This window comes from Hibiscus syriacus, unplaced genomic scaffold (assembly GCF_006381635.1).
Source record: "Hibiscus syriacus cultivar Baekdansim isolate YM2019G1 unplaced genomic scaffold, ASM638163v2 tig00110954_pilon, whole genome shotgun sequence".
In the NCBI taxonomy this organism is placed as follows: Eukaryota; Viridiplantae; Streptophyta; class Magnoliopsida; order Malvales; family Malvaceae; genus Hibiscus; species Hibiscus syriacus.
Genome location: NW_024062931.1, coordinates 1,605,097 through 1,624,551, shown reverse-complemented (window position 1 = coordinate 1,624,551; position 19,455 = coordinate 1,605,097). Strand labels below are relative to the sequence as shown.

Here is a 19,455-nt window from a genome sequence, read left to right as displayed (position 1 = left end):
AAGCTTGGTTGTTCACCAGGAAGCGAATGATTGGGCCGAGAATTTCTTGAGATTCGGGCACCGTGAGGGTGATGGAGTCTACGGCGGTGGAAACTTTGATTCGGTTATCAAGTCCGGACTGAGGATGGCGTTAATGTTCTACATCGCGGGAGTAGAGAACTAGAGATGAATAATCTGTTCTTAAGATTGTCGTCTTTTACTTGTGATGCTATGAGAACATGGTTTCCAAGGGAGTTGAAAATGATTTTGATTTCCGGGACGGACGAGGAGTTTATGTTAAGTGAGAACCTAAACTTAAGGGGAGAACTAAAATTTCAAGGATAAACTAAAATACTAAGGGGGACGAATCAGATTTTCAATATAAAATATATATAAAAATTTAAAATTTATAGTAATTTTAATTTTTAGGAGCGAATGCCCCACCTGCCCCTCTCGATCCATCCCTGCCTTCAATCTAATTTCCTTGATATGGATGTCATTGGCATCTCCGGTGAGTTTCATTTGAAGGGATTTTTATCCACGTTCTTCATCTTTTTTCATTGGATTGAAGGACGATGCAAGTCTGTCGTCTGCGAGGCCGTTATTAAGGTGATGTTGTGAGGTCTTGAAGACAAGTGTGGAATCTCTTGTGGAGCTTACGAACCTTACTGGTTCTGCCATGCCGGAGCTCTGGGTGGATTTAATGCTCATGTCACTACATTGACACTGTTGTCTACATTGCTACCATGGTTTGACGTGGTTTCACAGTGATAACTTAGTGCCCCTTCTTGTCATACAAGCAACGATACTTAAACATCCGAATGACCGATTTATTACGATAATATTAATGGTTATTTTGTTACTTTTAAACTTCAACGTTGAAAGAAGAAACCTACTTATAATTCAGTGACCATTATGTAATTTATCCTTATTTGGAAAAAATTGTCCAAGGAGTATTAGATATTTAGATTGATAGGTCATAGGATGGTTTAACCTGCTCAAAATGGAAGTCAACAAGTCTTCTCTTTTTATCCGGTCCGGTTCAGTCCGCACACTTAGCCGACCCGTGGAAGAAAAATTCTAAGCAGTCTTTCTGCGAATACACTCCTCTCTAATGGAGACGATTTTTTTCATCATTTTAGCTTTCGGAAACTCATGCTCAACCTCCATTGAAATCAAAGCCTTTTTCGCTTTTGAAAACGCCAGCGTTAATGAGATCTGGTTTCGGAATGGAAGAAGAGAAAGGAGCGCTTGTGCGGAGCTTGATCGATGCTGTGAATGAAATAGCTTCAATCGGCAAATATAGTTGCGCCGTGAAAAAGGAATACTGCAATCTCGCTAGGAGACTGAAGATGTTGACGCCAATGTTCGAGGAGATTAGAGAAACCAAAGAGAAAATCCCTGAAGAAACGATTAAGGCTTTGGCATCGTTGAAAGAAGCTCTGGTTTCGGCTGAGGAGTTGCTCAGATTCGGCAGTGAAGGCAGTAAGATTTACCTGGTATGTGAGTATTTTTCACTCTTTCCCTTCTGGAAACTTAGCTTCTTAAGTGCGTGGACACATCATAATATTTCTTGCAATAAAATTACCTGAAATTAGTTGATAAATATCATACTGAATTGAGTTTAATCTAACGGAAGATGAATAGAATATAAAACTTTATTATGATATTTAGTGCTGCATTTTCTTTTAATAAAAGGAATAGAGGCTACCCTTCTTGATTAATTAATATTTAATACTAGGTGTAGACACTTTTTTTGTCCCGGAAAAATATATTATACTTATTATTATTATTAATAATAAAATTAAATTCAAACTTTGCAGGCCTTGAAGCCCAATTTATTACAAGCTGTCTAGTCCAACAATGATCCAACCCAATGAAGCCCACTGGAGCCCGACCCGATTAAAGCTGAACCGACCCGAGATCCAGGCATAGTATCCAACCCAGAACCCCTTAGGGTTTCTGGTGAGTTCCCAGAACCGCCTCTAACAAGCCTTTGGATCTGGACCCAATCAGGTCCAGATCGTCCCGAAAATGGGGTTTCACCCTAATAGATAACATCAACCGCCATCACCAGCAGCTCCTCCAGATCGGAACGTGGCGAATTCTTCTCGAAGTCATCACCTACATCAACAAACCACCCATCACCAAAGTCAAAACAAATCAAACCTAAATCCCGAAAAATTCAGGATTTTTACCTAACATAAATCAGTAACCCACCATCTTATATACGAAACCATTGGGGAGGAGGTCTTGGAACAGAAAAAATTAAGCGAGACAGTCGAACAAAAAGATAAAAAGGGAGAAAATAGAAGGAAAATATTCGGGTTCTTAGGAAAAATAGAGAGAAGAGAAAAATCTCACCTAAAAGGTTTGAATCCAGTCGGAAGATAAAGATCGTCGGAGACGAAGAAAGTCGAAACTTTCTTTGTAGATCTACGTTGATAAACTCATTTTCAGGCGAAACTAACCTCGGATCTATAACCAGAGTGAGAAAGCGCTTTTAGTGGTATGTTTTTCTCACTCCTCCGGTGCCGGCGAACGGCGGAGGCTTTACGGTTCTTGAGAGTTCTCTGAAACTCTCTCTCCCTTCTCTCTCTTTCCCTCTCTCACGCAAGAAAAATGAAGCAATGAGAGACAACTAAGCTCATTTTGGGCTTATATACATTAAGCAAAATGACGTCATTTTAGTGGGGATCTTTTGTGTAATTTCACGCATGGGATAATATCAATTATGGTCCTTTTGATTTTGTAATATATCTTTTTGGTCATTAATATAAGTCTTGTATTATGTTGTTTTGGGCTCTTAGTTTTCAATGTTTATATTCAGTCATCATCTTGTATGTTATTCTACTTTTGTTGATTTTAATTTTGGTTGTAATATTGTAATTTTCAAGGCAATGTTTTAGCATAATGTATTTTTCATTGATGTTTGAATTTGTCCTCGAAATTTGTAAACATTTGTTTTAGCCACTGTTTGGCATTTGGTCTAATTAGTGTTTGGTCCTTTATGTTTCTTGTTAATTTATCTTAGTCCTAAATATTATTTATGGGTTATTTCATTTATGGTGCATTTATTAATATTTACGATTTGGGCTCTGATTTTGTAATTACTGTTTAGTCATTTTAGTTTTTGTTAATACCAGTTTAGACCCTTAAATTTCTATTTTTGATATTTTAGTCCTTTAACCTTTTATTTTTGCTATTTTGATCCTTTACACTTTATTTATTTATTTATTTCTTTTCTTTTCTTTTCTTTTAATTTTAATATTTTTTATTTCTTTTAATTTAATTTTTTTTATTTCTTTACATTGTTATATATATATATATATATATATATACACTCTTTTATTTTCTTAAAGACTGAACATTTTCTTCATTTTATTTTTATATTTTCTTCTTAACATTTTTTATTGTTATTTTCTCAATTTATTTATTTATTTTTTCCTCTCTTTGATTTATTTAATATTTATTTTTAATCTAACATTTTTTGACCTTTTAGGGGTAATTTCAATCGATCAAGGTAATTATTTTGAATTGAATTTTTAAATTTCAATTTAACTTTAATTTTCGAAATTAAGACAACCGAAAAATTAAATGGTACCGAAAGGGTAGTTCAAGGGTGTTAATCCTTCCTTGACTGTAACCGACTCCCGAATCCGACATATCTTTGGTAAAACGAAGATCAAGTAAGATGGTGTTCGATCAACCAAAATATTGTTTTTAAATGATCGGTGAAGGCTCTAACACTTTTATTTCAAGTCGAAGCCCAAGTCCGGGCCACCCGAAAGACGGTCGCGACACTAGGAAAATAAAAAAAGAAGCATGCCGACATATTATTTTGCACCTTGATATTATGAAATTTCTTTTGTAGTTTTCATTCTTTTTCAGTTGTTATATTTTACAAGCTCATTATGCATCCGTTAATTTTCTTCTACATAAGGTTTTGAAAGTAATGTGCCGTCATCCTAATTGCAATTGGAACTTTTAAAATCTGAGGTCAGCGCTTTATAACCGGATGATATAATAGGTTCTTTCATTCTAATAATGGAGATTTTTGTTTTTTGTGTCCATGGCACGTAGAGTTGTGGTTGTTCTGTTTATGGTCTTGGCTTGGGAGGTTCTTTTTTGTTGTAAGAATTAAAGGAGTTGAATGAAGGGATGAGGACGGGATGGGGTGGATAGTTCATAGTAGTATCATCTATGAATGGTTCCTAGGCTTCTAGGCTTGATGATATTTTTCCGAGTAGTTTCTAGAGCTATTATACTTATTCGGTCCCCATGTTCATTGGTTTTGTTGTGGGTTTTCTTGATGATAATTGTCGTAACCAGTTTTTGTCCGGGCAAGAAATTTTTACTTGGCGGGAAAAGTGATGTGAATAAATGGTTTTTAAAATGTTTTGGGAGTCGCCATCGGCCTTTTGGATTAGGTAGGTCGAATACCTAAAAATTATCTTTTAAAAGAGATTTTAAGAAAACATCGGTTAAAAGATAAACTGGTCCGCATTTTAACCAAAAAATCGTTCTTTTTAATAATAAGAAGGGATTCGTGGTCGATTACGTTTGAGGAAGGATTAGACCCCACAACGCCCAAATTGGTACTTATTAATTATAAATTGTCTTTATTATTGGAAATTTAAAAATTCAAAAATATATTTAATTCATAATCCTGTTATTTCAAATTTATTAATGTAATTTTAAGAAAATATATTAATATATATTTTTTTATTTTTATAAATAAGATATTTATTTACTTAGAAATATTAGAAAAAGATTTCTATGTACTTTAAGACAACCCATTTCTTAATATTAAGAAATAAATAAATAAAACATAAAATAATTTTATAAAAGTACAATATTTATTTATAAATGTAAGATATTTATTTATTTAAAAATATCAGAAAATAGACATCCATTTGTTTTAAGATTGTCTTTTCTTAATATTGAAAAAAATATTAAAACATGATTTATATTAAATATATATATAATTTTTTAAGCATAATATTTTTTTTTAAAATACCAGAATAGAACATCTAGTTGTTTTAAGACTGCCATTTTCTTAATATTTTAAAAATAAAATAAATATTGTTATCTAATCAAATTATTAATATTATATTTCACGTAAATATTAGTGATAACATAAATAAATAAATAAAATTAATTAAGTAAATTACTATTTAAACATATTAAAAAATAAATGATAAAAAATATAATAAAATTGCAATAAAATGACCAAAATAACATGAATTAAAACTTACAATATTAAAATATAATTTATTTAAATTAATGAACATAACTCGAAATATTATAAAAATACAATTAATAATAGTGTAATTATCCCTTTATTAATCAATGATTAGAATAATAATTATTAAAATTAAGGCTCTAACTCGAACAATAAAAGTTTGAGTGCTAATAACGTAATTTAGCCTTATTTAATTAATTTGTGTTAAATAATAATTATTAAACTGTAAGGGACTAAATTAGGTATTTACCCTATATATATATATATATATACAGAAAAGGACTAAAATAAAATAAAATAAAATTACGATACCAAATTAAAGGATTAACAATTAATTCCAGTGACTAAATTGCAATGTTACAAATCTATGGGTTTTGCGGAAATGATTTTCCCAAAAGGGAAATTACACAAATACCCTTCCCCAAAATGGCGTCGTTTGGGAGAGGGTATATAAACCCTTTAATCGGCCCAAAAGGGCTATTTTCTCTCATTTCTTTCTTTGGGTTCTCTTTCTAACGAGAGAACCCTCTCTTCTCTCTAACGAGAGAACCCTCTCCCTTCTCTCTCTAACGAGAGAACCCTCTTCCTCTCTCTAACGAGATAACCCTCTCACTTCTCTCTAAAAGGATCTGCTCGGAGGAAGCCCGCCACCGACTGGCTGCCGTGCTCCGACGTCGCTCACGACCGTCGACCACCACTCACGGTGGCCATAAATTATGACCCTATTCCTAAAACATAGATCTAGAAGTCCTAAAACCCAATCTGAGGTTATTTTAACCTAAAACCCTATAATGCATCGTAAATCTACAGTTTTCACCTTTGACTTTTCGATTCTCCGGTGGCGTTTGAGGTTTTTTGACGATAGAGTAAGTTCTTCCTCTCTCTTCTCTTTTATTTTTGTTTATGGTTGCAGTGTTATGGGTTCTCTGGGTTTCTGTTGTTCGTTGTCGTATGGTTGCTGGTCTCTCTCTTTGGTCTCTTACTCTCTGTCGCTCCACCCCTTTTTTTTACAGGGAAGGGTGGCCATTTATAGGCCTCATCGGAACTCCCTTCGGTCAGGTCTCAAGAGTGAGGATCGGTGAGCCATCGAGCTATGTGGTGACTCACCCCATAGCTGCGACGTGGATGGCCGTTTGGGTCTTCTAGAAGCTTCGTTGTGGTAATAGGGTGTTGACGTGGGGTGGCTTTCTGAGGCGGCGGAGTAGTGGCAGCAAGGGAGGTGTCGACGTGTCCCTAGGGTGATGATACCCTAGGGTTTCATCTGGAACCTCTGAGGACCATTGGATCTAATCAGATCCAATGGTTGATAGAGAAGGCGGCTGCTGGAATGAGGCATAAACCCTAATATGGTTTAGGGTTCTATTATTAGGCCAAAACTAGGCCGTTGTAACTATAATCAGGCCCCAATTTTGGGCCTTGTATTCTTTATTTAATAATAATATATATATAATATAATAGATATTATTAATAATAATAATAAAAATAAAAATAATTAAAGTAAAAATAAAAAATTAGTATTTACAACTGCCCATCTTTGCTCATTCTTGTGTTAACAAATAGAGAAAAGACGAAAAACAATAATTTTCATTTGACTTCTTTTGAGTAAGATGGAAATGTTGGAAACATTCTGCCTAGAAGTCTTATGAATGTCCCGGAGGTCTTATCATCTTGCACTGTAGGTCTTACAGATGACCCAGAGGATTTAAGATCAAGAAACCTTTGAAAATCAGTTTCTTAAAATCTCATTTGAAAACATCCTGCACTGAAGGTCTTATGGATGACCCGGAGGTTTTGAGAACATCATGCACTGAAGGGCTTACAGATGACCCAAAGGTTTGAAAACATCATGTACTGAAGGGCTTACAGATGACCCGAAGGTTTTTGAAAACATCATGCACTGAAGGGCTTACAGATGACCCGAAGGTTTTGAAAACATCATGCACTGAAGGGCTTACAGATGACCCAAAGGTTTTTAAGAACATCATGAACTGAAGGGCTTACAGATGACCCGAAGGTTTTGAAAACATCATGCACTGAAGGGCTTACAGATGACCCGAAGGTTTTTGAAAACATCATGCACTGAAGGGCTTACAGATGATTCGAAGGTTTTGAAAACATCATGCACTGAAGGGCTTACAGATGACCTGAAGGTTTTTGAAAACATCATGCACTGAAGGGCTTACAGATGACCCGAAGGTTTTGAAAACATCATGCACTGAAGGGCTTACAGATGACCTGAAAGTTTTTGAGAACATCATGCACTGAAGGGCTTACAGATAACCCGAAGGTTTTGAAAACAGCATGCACTAAAGGGCTTACAAATGACCCGGAGGTTTTTGAAAACATCATGCACTAAAGGGCTTACAGATGACCCAAAGGTTTTGAAAACCAAAAAGCTCCCGAAGGCTTTTTGAAAACATCATGCACTTTAGGTCTTACATATGTGTGAAATAGTTTACTAAGTAAGAAACTATGAAAATCGTTCTTACTATTCAACAATTTCATTTTTAGAAAAGATTAAATGAGAAATTTTGGAAATTGTTTTCTCATTGAAATAACTTGTTGATTAGGTAACATTCCTTAAAATAAAGATAATGCTCATTCTTGTGGATTGCGTCCATCTATTCTTCAGATGTTTGCGTGATTCCTGCATTTACGGTTTTGAATACCTTCTTCTTGTAAGGTATTTTTCACCATGAATCTTTTTGTTCATACGAAGATCTGTAAAACTTCATGTTTGAATGCACTCAGATGTATCAATGTAATGCATTTCATATTGTGTAAATGATATTCTTATGAATGCATGAATGTTGATGCAATCTTCATTTGACTTCAAAGTGGTGAACTTGGTCTTTCTTTGGATATCAATGTAACAACCTATGCCATAAAGCTGAAGAACCATTTGATCAACTTGTATCTTTTTGTCTTCTTTGCTTCATTAAAATCTCATAAGAAATGTTTCTTTTATGGAACTCTTGTCGTAGTCAGAACTATAACCTTGATGCCCCATTCGGTCTGAATAAAACCGACTTTCTTTATCTGGACTTGTGTAGAAATCCAATAAAGCTTTCATCTTTAAAATGAGAATCTATCATCTTTGAAGAGAATCTATCATCTTTGAAGAGTGTAGATGTAGATATGTCATACTCAGCAGAAATTAATTAGGATAACAACGTCTTTTCTGATTTGACTCTTGCAACACATTATAAGGAGGATGTATCCTAATTCCTTTCATGTCTCCACATCTAATCAGATCTCGAACAAGGAAAATTGAACCATATCATGTTGAGATGTTTAACAACAACCTGTCATTCAACTTTAGTTGGCTCTACTAGTTTTTTGTTGTTAAAAATTTCAGCTTCCCTTCTGTGGAAAGAAATATTCAATCATATCTTACTTCTGACCTTAGGGTTGAAGAAAACATACTTTATCTTGCAACAATAAATGGAAACTATATGATCACAACATTGGTTCAACATCAGAATAACTGGTTCGTAAAACATTTGACAATACATTCATTCTTTACTGTGGCTCTTGCCTAGATGTTCGTAAAGTATTTGATAACACATTCATCATTTTCTATGGTTTCTACACAGATTTCTGATCAATGAAGTTCTTTTCACAGTATTCAAAGCTTTTATATGATGTCACAAGACCATTTGAGAATAAAACTCAGGGGGAATACAAGTGAGATGTTGGTGTGTTTCATGACCAAAATATTGGTTAAACTCATAAAATACGCTAGTGACGAATTGAATAAGAGATACCAACTGATCTTGATATCATCTTGAGCAAGGGAAAGTGTGATATCGATCACGTTTTCTTCCATAATGAATGTTTTAGGAAGTAGAAACACATCAACTATTGGAGCCATGTACAGAAAGAGGTTCATGGAATTCTTATTGTTGTGGATGAAACGCATGATAAAACCCTATAGATTAAAACTCAGTTAATCTTGTCTGACAATGATAACTCCAGTAACAACGGAATAAGGGTAATATACATAAGTCAAGCCTCCCTCTTCAATGTCATCAAGTAAACATAAGTCGACCTTTTGGATCACTTAGGTCGAATACCTAAAAATTATCTTTTAAAGAGTTTTTAAGAAAACATCAGTTAAAAGATAACTGGTATGTTTTTAACCAAAAATTTGTTCTTTTTAATAATAAAAAGGGATTCGTGGTCAATTACGTTTGGGGAAGGATTAGCACCCCCACAACGCCCAAAATTGGTACTTATTAATTATCAATTGTCTCTATTATTGGAAATTTAAAAATTCAAAAACATATTTAATTCATAATCCTGCTATTTCAAATTTATTAATGTAATTTTAAGAAATATATTAATATATATATATATATATATATATATATATATATATATATATATTTTAAATAAGATATTTATTTACTTAGAAATATCAGAAAATGACTTCTAGGTGCTTTAAGACAACCCATTTCTTAATATTAAGAAATAAATAATAAAACATAAATAATATTTATAAAAGTACAATATTTATTTAAAAATTAAGATATTTATTTATTTAAAAATATCAGAAAATGGACATCCAGTTGCTTTAAGATTGCCCTTTCTTAATATTGAAAAATAAATATTAAAACATGATTTATATTAAATATATATAATTTTTTAAGCATAATATTTTTTAAATACTAGAATAGGACATCTAGTTGTTTTAAGACTGTCATTTTCTTAATATTTTAAAAATAAATAAATATTGTTATCTAATCAAATTATAAAATTATAATATTGTATTTCACGTAAATTTTAGTGAAAAACATAAATAATAAATAAATAAAGTAAATTACTAATTTAAACATATTAAAAAATAAATGATAAAAATATAATAAAATTGCAATAAAATGACCAAAATAACATGAATTAAAACTTACAGTGTTAAAATAATTTATTTAAATTAATGAACATAACTCGAAATATATAAAAATACAATTAATAATAGTGTAATTATCCCTTTATTAATCAATAATTAGAATAATAATTATTAAAATTAAAGGCTCTAACTCGAATAATAAAAAGTCTGAGTGCTAATAACGTAATTTAGCCTTATTTAATTAATTCGTGTTAAAATAATAATTATTAAACTGTAAGGGACTAAATTAGCTATTTACCCTAAATATATATATATATATATATATATATATATATGCACAGATAAGGATTGAAATAAAATAAAATTACGAGACCAAATTAAAAGGATTAGCAATTAATTCCAGTGACTAAATTGCAATGTTACAAATCTATGGGTGTTGTGGAAATGATTTTCCCAAAAGGGAAATTACACAAATACCCTCCCCCCAAAATAATGTCGTTTGGGAGAGGGTATATAAACCCTTTAACCAGCCCAAGAGGGCTATTTTCTCTCATTTCTTTCTTTGGGTTCTCTCTCTAACGAGAGAACCCTTTCCCTTCTCTCTAAAAGGCTCTGCTCGGAGAAAGCCCGGCACTGACCGGCCGCCGTGCTCCGGCACCGATCTCGACCGTCGGCCACTGCTCATGGTGGCTGGAAATTACGACCCTATCCCTAAAACATAGATATATAAGTCCTAAAACCCAATCTAAGATTATTTTAACCTAAAACCCTATAATGCATCGTAAATCTACAATTTTCTCCTTCGGCTTTTCGGTTCTTCGATGGCGTTTGAGGTTTTTCGACGACAGTAAGTTCTTCCTCTCTCTTCTCTTTTATTTTTGTTTCTGGTTGCGGTGCTGTGGGTTCGCTGGGTTGCTGTTGTTCGTTGTCGTATGGTTGTTGGTCTTTGTCTTCGATCTCTTACTCTCTGTCGCTTCGCCCCTTTTTTTTTGTTTTATAGGGAAGGGTGGCCATTTATAGGCCTCATCGAAACTCCCTTCGGTCCGGTCTCAAGAGTAAGGGTCGGTGAGTCACCGAGCTATGTGGCTACTCACCCCATAGCTGCAACGTGGACGGCCGTTGGGTCTTCTGGAAGCTTCGTTATGGCAGTAGGGTGTTGAAGTGGGTCGGCTTTCTGAGGCGGCGGAGTGGTGGCAGCAAGGGAGGTGGCGAAGTGTCCCTAGGGTGATGATACCCTAGGGTTTCATCTGGAACCCCTGGGACCGTTAGATCTGATTCCAACGGTTGATAGAGAAGGCGGTTGCTGGAATGAGGCACAAACCCTAATCTGGTTTAGGGTTCTATTATTGTGCCAAAACTGGGCCGATTGTAACTGTAATCGGGCCCTAATTTTGGGCCTTTTATTATTTATTTAATAATAATAATATATAATAGATATAATAGATATTATAAATAATAATAAAATAATAATTAAAGTAAAATGAAAATTAGTGTTTACAATAATGATTTGTTTCCTTTATTACAACTTGAGGTGAGGGAAGATCAATTTTGCTTGGGATCCCTATATATGGCCTTTCTTATTCAAGGTTGTTTCTTTATAATCCATGTGCATTTCTGTGTCAACAACCGTGTTTGTTTGCCACAGAAATCAGCTTTGGTGTTCTAATGTTGAGGTTAACAAACAAAGTTCGCCTTATGCCACTCATTTTGAACGTGGCAGTAAAGAAGGGCTCCTAGCGGTTTTAAGCCATGAATGTCATTATTTATGGTATGGTTTCTTTGCTGCTGACTGATAAACTATTTTTGTTCTACTTGAAGGTTCTAGAAAGGGAGCAGATTATGCCCAAATTTCATGAAGTGACTGCTCGGTTGGAGCAGGCATTGAGTTCAATTTCATATGAGAATCTTGACATGTTAGATGAAGTTAAGGAACAGGTTGAGATCTATCACTGGACATATGTTTGGAAGAATTAATTATATTTATGACTGCATATGAATACTGTTCAACTATGTATTTATGTATTTATTTATACATGTTTTGCATTTTATCTATATTTTTAATTTTCTGACTGCCGGAGGTCTTCCACGGAAGCTACTCTCAACCTAGCGTTGGGGGCAGCCTACTACCCTACCTCCCCCTTACCCCATTGCATATGAGAATTGGGTTTTGTTGTTGTTGTATCTTCAAGATTGAATATAGTATCGTTAGTCAATCACAGAAAATGTTTAATTAATTTTTTTTTGAGTTTCATATTATTTGAAATACCAATGACAGTACTCGGGTACTGACATAAATAAGCACAGAGACACTGAACAAAGCAAGCGAAGTCTATATTGATTCGTTTCTCAACATAATCTAGTGAGAGTTTACCTGTGTAACATTTTTATGTTCAGGTTGAGCTTGTTCTAGCTCAGTTCAGAAGAGCTAAAGGGAGAGTTGACACACCTGATTTTAAGCTATATGGTGATCTGTTGTCACTCTCAACAAGAGCAATGATTCAGCAGCAGATCCAGATGTACTAAGGAGATTGGCTGAGAAGTTACAATTAGGGAATAGCTGAACTCACACGAGAATCACTAGCACTGCATGAGATGGTTTCTATGAGTGGTGGAGACCCCGGGGCAATATTTGAGAAGATGTCAAATTTACTAAAGAAAATCAAGGATTTTGTAAAGACAGAAAATCCCAACTTGGAAGCTTCGGCAAGAGAAAAAATCTTCCTATAGTAGCAGCAGTGGGCAAACAACCACTGACCGAAATCACAAGACCCCGGTTATACCAGATGATTTCCGCTGTCCAATATACCTTGAGCTGATGAAGGATCCTGTCATTGTTTCAACAGGGCAGGTATATTTATTTTAGATTTCTTCTGTTTTTAATTCCAACTTCAGTCTTGAAAACCACATGTCCGTCCTGTCGTTAAACTGCTTTGAGTGTTCAATTTTACTTGGTTATTGACCTCGCTTTTTTCATCAAATCACATTGTTATGTCATTATTCCATTTGACCAAAAGCTCATTCTAAAATGGTCCTAGTCATTATTCGATTTGGGTGCTAAATGCAAGATGTTTATTTGCATTTGATTATGTAAAACTGCTCTTCTGTATACTTATGAACGATCTTGCATTGAGAAATGGCTGGAGCAAAGGCATGGAACATGTCTGAAGGCGCAACAGACTCTTAGTAACACTGCCCTTACTCCCAATTATGCTTTGCGTAGTCTAATAGATCAATGGTGTGAGGCAAATGGCATTGAACCACCCAAAAGACCCGGTAGTTCCCGACCCATTGAAACCACATCTGCTTTCTCACCCGCTGAACGTGCTATGATTGAAATTCTCCTCCGTAAGCTCACATCCAGTAATCTTGAAGACCAAAGAATGGCTGCAGGTGAAATACGTCTTTTTACTAAACGCAATGCAGATAACCGTGTATCAATTGCTGAAGCTGGGGCTATACCTCTCCTTGTGAGCCTCCTTTCAACAACTGACCCACACACCCAAGAACATGTTGTAACAGCACTTCTTAATCTTTCCATTTGTGAAGTTAACAAAGGATGTATCGTAACCTCTGGAGCGAATCCTGGTATTGTCCAAGTGCTTAAGAAGGGGAGCATGGAAGCTAGAGAGAACGCAACAGCCACCCTCTTCAGCCTCTCGATAGTGGATGAAAATAAGGTGGCAATTGGTGCCTCGGGAGCAATCCCTCCACTAGTGACAATGTTAAGTGAAGGCACTGTTGGGAAATAAACGGGTAATTTACCTATAACCAGATTAGTGAGAATGCGAAATAAAAGCGGAAAAATAATACCCGAAATTGATAACGGAGTTCAGCCAATTATGCCTACGTCTCTGGACTGTTGTAGATCTTTTACTAAGAGAGAAAATTTACAAGTGTTTACAAAACACTCACTACTCACAAGAAAAACTCTCTAGTATTGGGAGAAATAAATGATTTGGGATGATTTTGAAGATAAATGAGTTAGGGTATTTATAGTTGAAGCTTAGGAACTAATCTTGTAATTAACCCTATTTTTATTTCAATAAAAAATTACCAACCCATTGAATTATGCACCATTCGGTGCCAACCTTGACTTTCAACAATCTCCCACTTGAAGACTGATTTTAATCTGTCTTCACACCTCAATCAATGCAGCAGCATTTCTAGTCTTGTTATTCTAGCATGCCAACTAAAGCTGAACACAACTTCAGTTTGTCCGTGGTCACCGTCTTTGTCAACATGTTTGCCAGATTTTGAGCTCCACTAATCTTTTCAAGTTTCAAAATCCTATCTTCCAGAAGAGATCGGATAAAATGATATCACAATTGTATGTGCTTCGTCCTGGAATGAAAAGACATATTCTTTGCTAGATGGATAGCACTTTGACTGTCGCAATACAATACATTGTTTTCTTGTTTCTTGCCTAACTCTTCCAAGAAACTTTGGAGCCAAACCATCTCCTTGTTGGCTTCCGTAACAACGACATATTCTGCTTCAGTTGTGGAGAGAGTAACTATCTTCTGTAGTTGAGAAACCCAACTCACTGCGGTTCCTCCTAGAGTATAGATATACCCTGTAGTGCTTCTTCTGATGTCAACATTTCTAGCTAAGTCAGTATCTACACAGCCTGTCAGTATCATATCTTCACCTTTGAAACAAAGTGCTTTGTTTATGGTACCCCGCAGATATCTGATGATCCATTTGACTGCTTCTCAGTGTACCTTGCCTGGATTATTCATGCTCCTAGTAACAGCACCCACTGCATGAGCAATATCTGGTCTAGTATAAATCATGGCATACATCAGACTTCCAATTGCTGAGGCATACGCCACCTTCACCATGTATGCACGTTATTCCTCCGTCTTTTGTGACTGTTTTTTGGAGAGTCTAAAATGAACACCTAAAGGTGTACTTAATGGTTTAGCATCTTGCATGTTGAACCTGGAGAGTACTTTGTTGATGTAATCAGCCTGTGACGACATCAAAGTCTCCGACTTTGTGTCTCTCTTGATCCTAATCCCAAGAATCTACTTTTTACAACGCCCAAATCTTTCATTGCAAACTGCTTCGACAAATTTTTCTTCAAATTTATAATCGCTTGCATGTCTGAACCTGCAACAAGCATGTCATCAATATACAACAATAAAATAATGAAGTTGTTGTCGAACTTTTTGATGTAGCAACAATGATCTGCTTGGCATATGGTAAAACCACTGCTACTCATGAAGCTATCGAACTTCTTGTACCACTGTCTAGGAGCTTGTTTTAAACCATACAAACTCTTCTTCAACCTGCATACCAAGTTTTTCTTTCCTGCCTCTATGAAGCCTTCTGGCTGCCTCATATAGATTTCTTCCTCCAAATCACCATGAAGAAAAGTTGTCTTTACATCTAATTTCTCAAGATGTAAATTTTCTACAGTTACAATTTTCAACACCAGTCTGATTGTAAACAGTTTTACGACTGGAGAGAAAATTTCATTGTAGTCAATACCTTCTTTTTGCTAAAAACCATTGACAACCAATCTCGTCCTCTTCTTTGATCATGTAAATCCACTTTTTATGAAGCGCTTTCTTGTCTGGTGGTAATTCAGCTAATTCCCACGTCTGATTTGATATAAGCGAGTCCATCTCATCTTTTATGGAAGACTCCCATTTGACTGAATCCTCCACCTGCATTGCTTCATCATAACACTCTGGTTCACCATTGTCAGTCAGCAACAAGTAGTGCAAAGAAGGCGAATAACGATGGGTTGGTTTAGGAATTCTTGAGGAGCGTCTCAGTTCTGGTGTACGTGGTTCTTCTTGAACTGCTTCAGGATTGATCAGAAAATCATTTCTAGAAATCTCCTCGAACTCAGCAAATTCCTTTGTTTCAGCTTTGGTATTGGACCTACTTGATTCTATGGTTGACCTGTCTTTGTACATCACATTCTCATTGAAAATGACGTCTTTGTTTCTGATGATCTTTCCATTTTCATAGTCCCAAAACCGGTAACCGAACTCATCACCACAATAACCAACAAAGACACATTTGTTGGACTTGGCATCAAGTTCACTTTTTTCAGCAGAATATTGTGTACATAAGAAATACAACCAAACACTCTTCAGTGTGAAAGATTTATTTCTTTTTTGCTCCAAACTTCCTCTGGTATTCTGCCATCCAAAGGAACTGAGAGCCCACGGATGATCAGGTAAGTTGCAGTGTTGATAGCTTCAGCCCATAGAAATTTGGGCAATCCGGCATGTATCCTCATGTTTCTGGCACGTTCATTCAGAGTTCTGTTCATGCGCTCTGCTATGATATTCTGCTGCGGTGTCATGGGAACTGTTATCTCTATCTTGATCCCATTGTTTGCGCAAAAATCTCTGAATCTACTGTTTTTGTACTCTCCTCCATTGTCAGACCTCAACCACTTGACTTTCAAATCAGTATCATTTTCCACCATGACCTTCCATTTTCTGAAGGTATCAAAGACTTCTGATTTCTTCTTCAGAAAATAAACCCATACCTTCCTCGTAGAATCATCGATGAAGGTGACATAATATAATGAGCCTGCAAGAGATGGAACTGGAGATGGTCCCCATACATCAGTATGAACTAACTCTAACTTTTCAGCCTTGGGTGTCTTGCCAATCTTTGCAAAGCTGACTTTCTTTTGTTTGCCAAAGATGCAATCCTCACATAGTCCGACATCTACATTCTTTAGATCCGACATCTACATTCTTTAGATCCGACAACTTTCCTTTTGACAAAAGTGTCTTCATCCCTTTCTCGTTCATATGGCCAAGCCTTTGGTGTCATAGGTTTGATTTTCCATCAGCATCTGCTACTGCAATGATATTCTCTAAGTTTGAGGTTACATAGAGAGTACCAGTCTTCTTACCACGAGAAATGACGAGTGCTCCTTTGGTAATCTTCCATTCACAGCCTGAAAAGATTGTACTATAACCTTCTTCATCAAGCTGTCCTATAGAAATCAAATTTCTTTTGAGGCCAGGAATATGTCTCACTCCTTTCAGCTTCCAGGTGGTCTGGTTGGCAACTTTAATTGGATGTCTCCTTTTCTGACAATCTTCAAGGTTTCATCATCAGCTAGATGAACCTTCCCAAAATCACCACTGACATAGTTCTTCATATTTTTTGGCATGGGGTGGAGTGGAAATATGCCCCTGAATCCAAGATCCATGATTCAATCGGACTGTTGACGCTTAGAATCATGGCATCACCTGTCTCCTCTGTCATGTTGGTAGATTCCTGTGCACCGATATCTTTCTTCAGTGCTCGGTAATCTCTTTTAAAGTGACCCTTCTTGCCACAATTATAACAGGTAAAATCTTTCTTTCCCATTCTTGATTTTGCCCTTCTGGATTTCGATCTGCCACAATTTGAATTTTTTTCTGAAGTTCTCCCTCTAGACTATGTGTGCAATGATGAGGAGCTTGATGCTTCACCCGATTCTCTCCATCAAATTTCTTCACTCAATACCAGATCCCGAACATTGTCAAATTTTAATTTTCTATTTCTCGACGAGCTACTGGCTGCTGTAACAGTAGCATTCCAACTGTCTGGTAGAGATGATAAGAGAATTAAAGCTCGAACTTCATCATCTAATTCGATTTCCACGGAACTCAACTGGGTTGTGATTGTGTTGAGTTCATTTAGGTGTTGAGCCACTGATGCCCCTTCCGCCATCCGCAAATTAAATAATCGCCTCATCAAATGAACTTTGTTTGAGGTCGATGGCTTCTCATACATACTGGAGAGAGCTGTCATAAGACCCGTCGTGGTCTTTTCCTTTGCTATGTTGAAAGCAACATTGCGGGATAACGTCGGTCGGATAACTCCGAGGGCTTGTCTGTCGAGAAGAGCCCAGTCTTCATTCTTCATGCCCTCTTGTTATTTTCCTAAGAGAGGTTGATATAGATTTTTCTGGTACAGAAAATCTTCAATCTGCATCTTCTAAAAGCCAAAGTCCGTACCATCGAACTTTTTAATTTTCACATTCCCTTCGTCTACAGCCATCGCTCCCACTCGAATATGGCTTCGTTTGGATCATTTTTGACAATTCTAGCAAACCACCGTGTATTAGAACATCTCCGTCGACAAATTCGTATCGCTGACAATTCGTAACCTCGCAAAAAATTGACAAAATTCACAACCAAAAGCTATGATTACCAGTTGTTGGGAAATAAACGAGTAATTTCCCTATAACCAGATTAGTGAGAATGCGAAATAAAGGCAGAAATATAATACCCGAAATTGATAACGGAGTTCAGCCAATTATGCCTACGTCTCCGGACTGCTGCAGATCTTTTACTAAGAGAGAAAATTTGCAGGTGTTTACAAAACACTCACTACTCACAAGAAATCTCTCTAATATTGGGAGAAAGAAATGATTTGGGATGATTTTGAAGCTAAATGAGTTAGGGTATTTATAGTTGAAGCTTCGGGACTAATCTTATAATTAACCCTATTTTTATTTCAATAAAAAAATTACCAATTCATTGAATTATGCACCATTCGGTGCCAACCCATTGAAATTAAGCACCATTCGGTGCCAACCTTGACTTTCAACAGGCACACCGAGGGGCAAGAAGGATGCAGCTACGACACTCTTCAACTTGTGCATTTACCAAGGGAACAAGGGAAAAGCAGTTAGAGCTGGAGTTATACCTACATTAATGCGTTTACTGATAGAACCTGGAGGCGGAATGGTGGATGAGTCGTTGGCCATACTTGCAATACTTGCTAGCCATCCTGAAGGGAAGTCAGCCATCGGAGCGGCCAAGGCTATGCCACTTTTGTTAGATTTTATTGGAAATGGATCCCCGAGGAACAAGGAGAATGCAGCTGCGATTTTGGTGCACCTTTGTGCCAGAGACCAACATCCAGGAGAGGCAGTGGAACTAGGAGTGATGGATCATTTGGTGGACTTGGCACAAAATGGTACGGACAGGGCCAAGCGAAAGGCAGATCAACTTCTTCAGCGGTTGAGTAGGTATGTTGAGCAGAAAAAGCAGGCACATGCCCACTCTGAGGCCCAAGCACAGCAGTCCCTGTCTCAGTCTCAGGCTCAGGCTCAGCAGATGCGACCACCCTCTGTGGCAAATGCTGTTGATAGCTGAGTATCATTTTGCCTTAAATTATATTCATTTTCTCACCTTGTGTGTGTGTGTGTGTGTGTTTTTTTTTTTGTATTAAAGGAGTCGGCTTTGCTTCAGACAAGGAGGTGGAAGATCACCCTACCGACCCGTAAGTTATTCATTTGTTTGTGTGTAAGAATAATTTACTCAGAATCATCAAAGTTGAAAGAAGAAAGTAAAGGGAAAGAAAAAGGCCAAGTCTGCATTTAACATCTATGTGAATTTGTATGTACCCA

General features: G+C 36.2%; 1 pseudogene; it reads left to right on the top strand.

Moving 5' to 3' along the window:
- Positions 1-1,044: 1,044 nt before the first annotated feature.
- On the top strand, positions 1,045-19,236 carry LOC120148142 (annotated as a pseudogene).
- Positions 19,237-19,455: the final 219 nt, after the last annotated feature.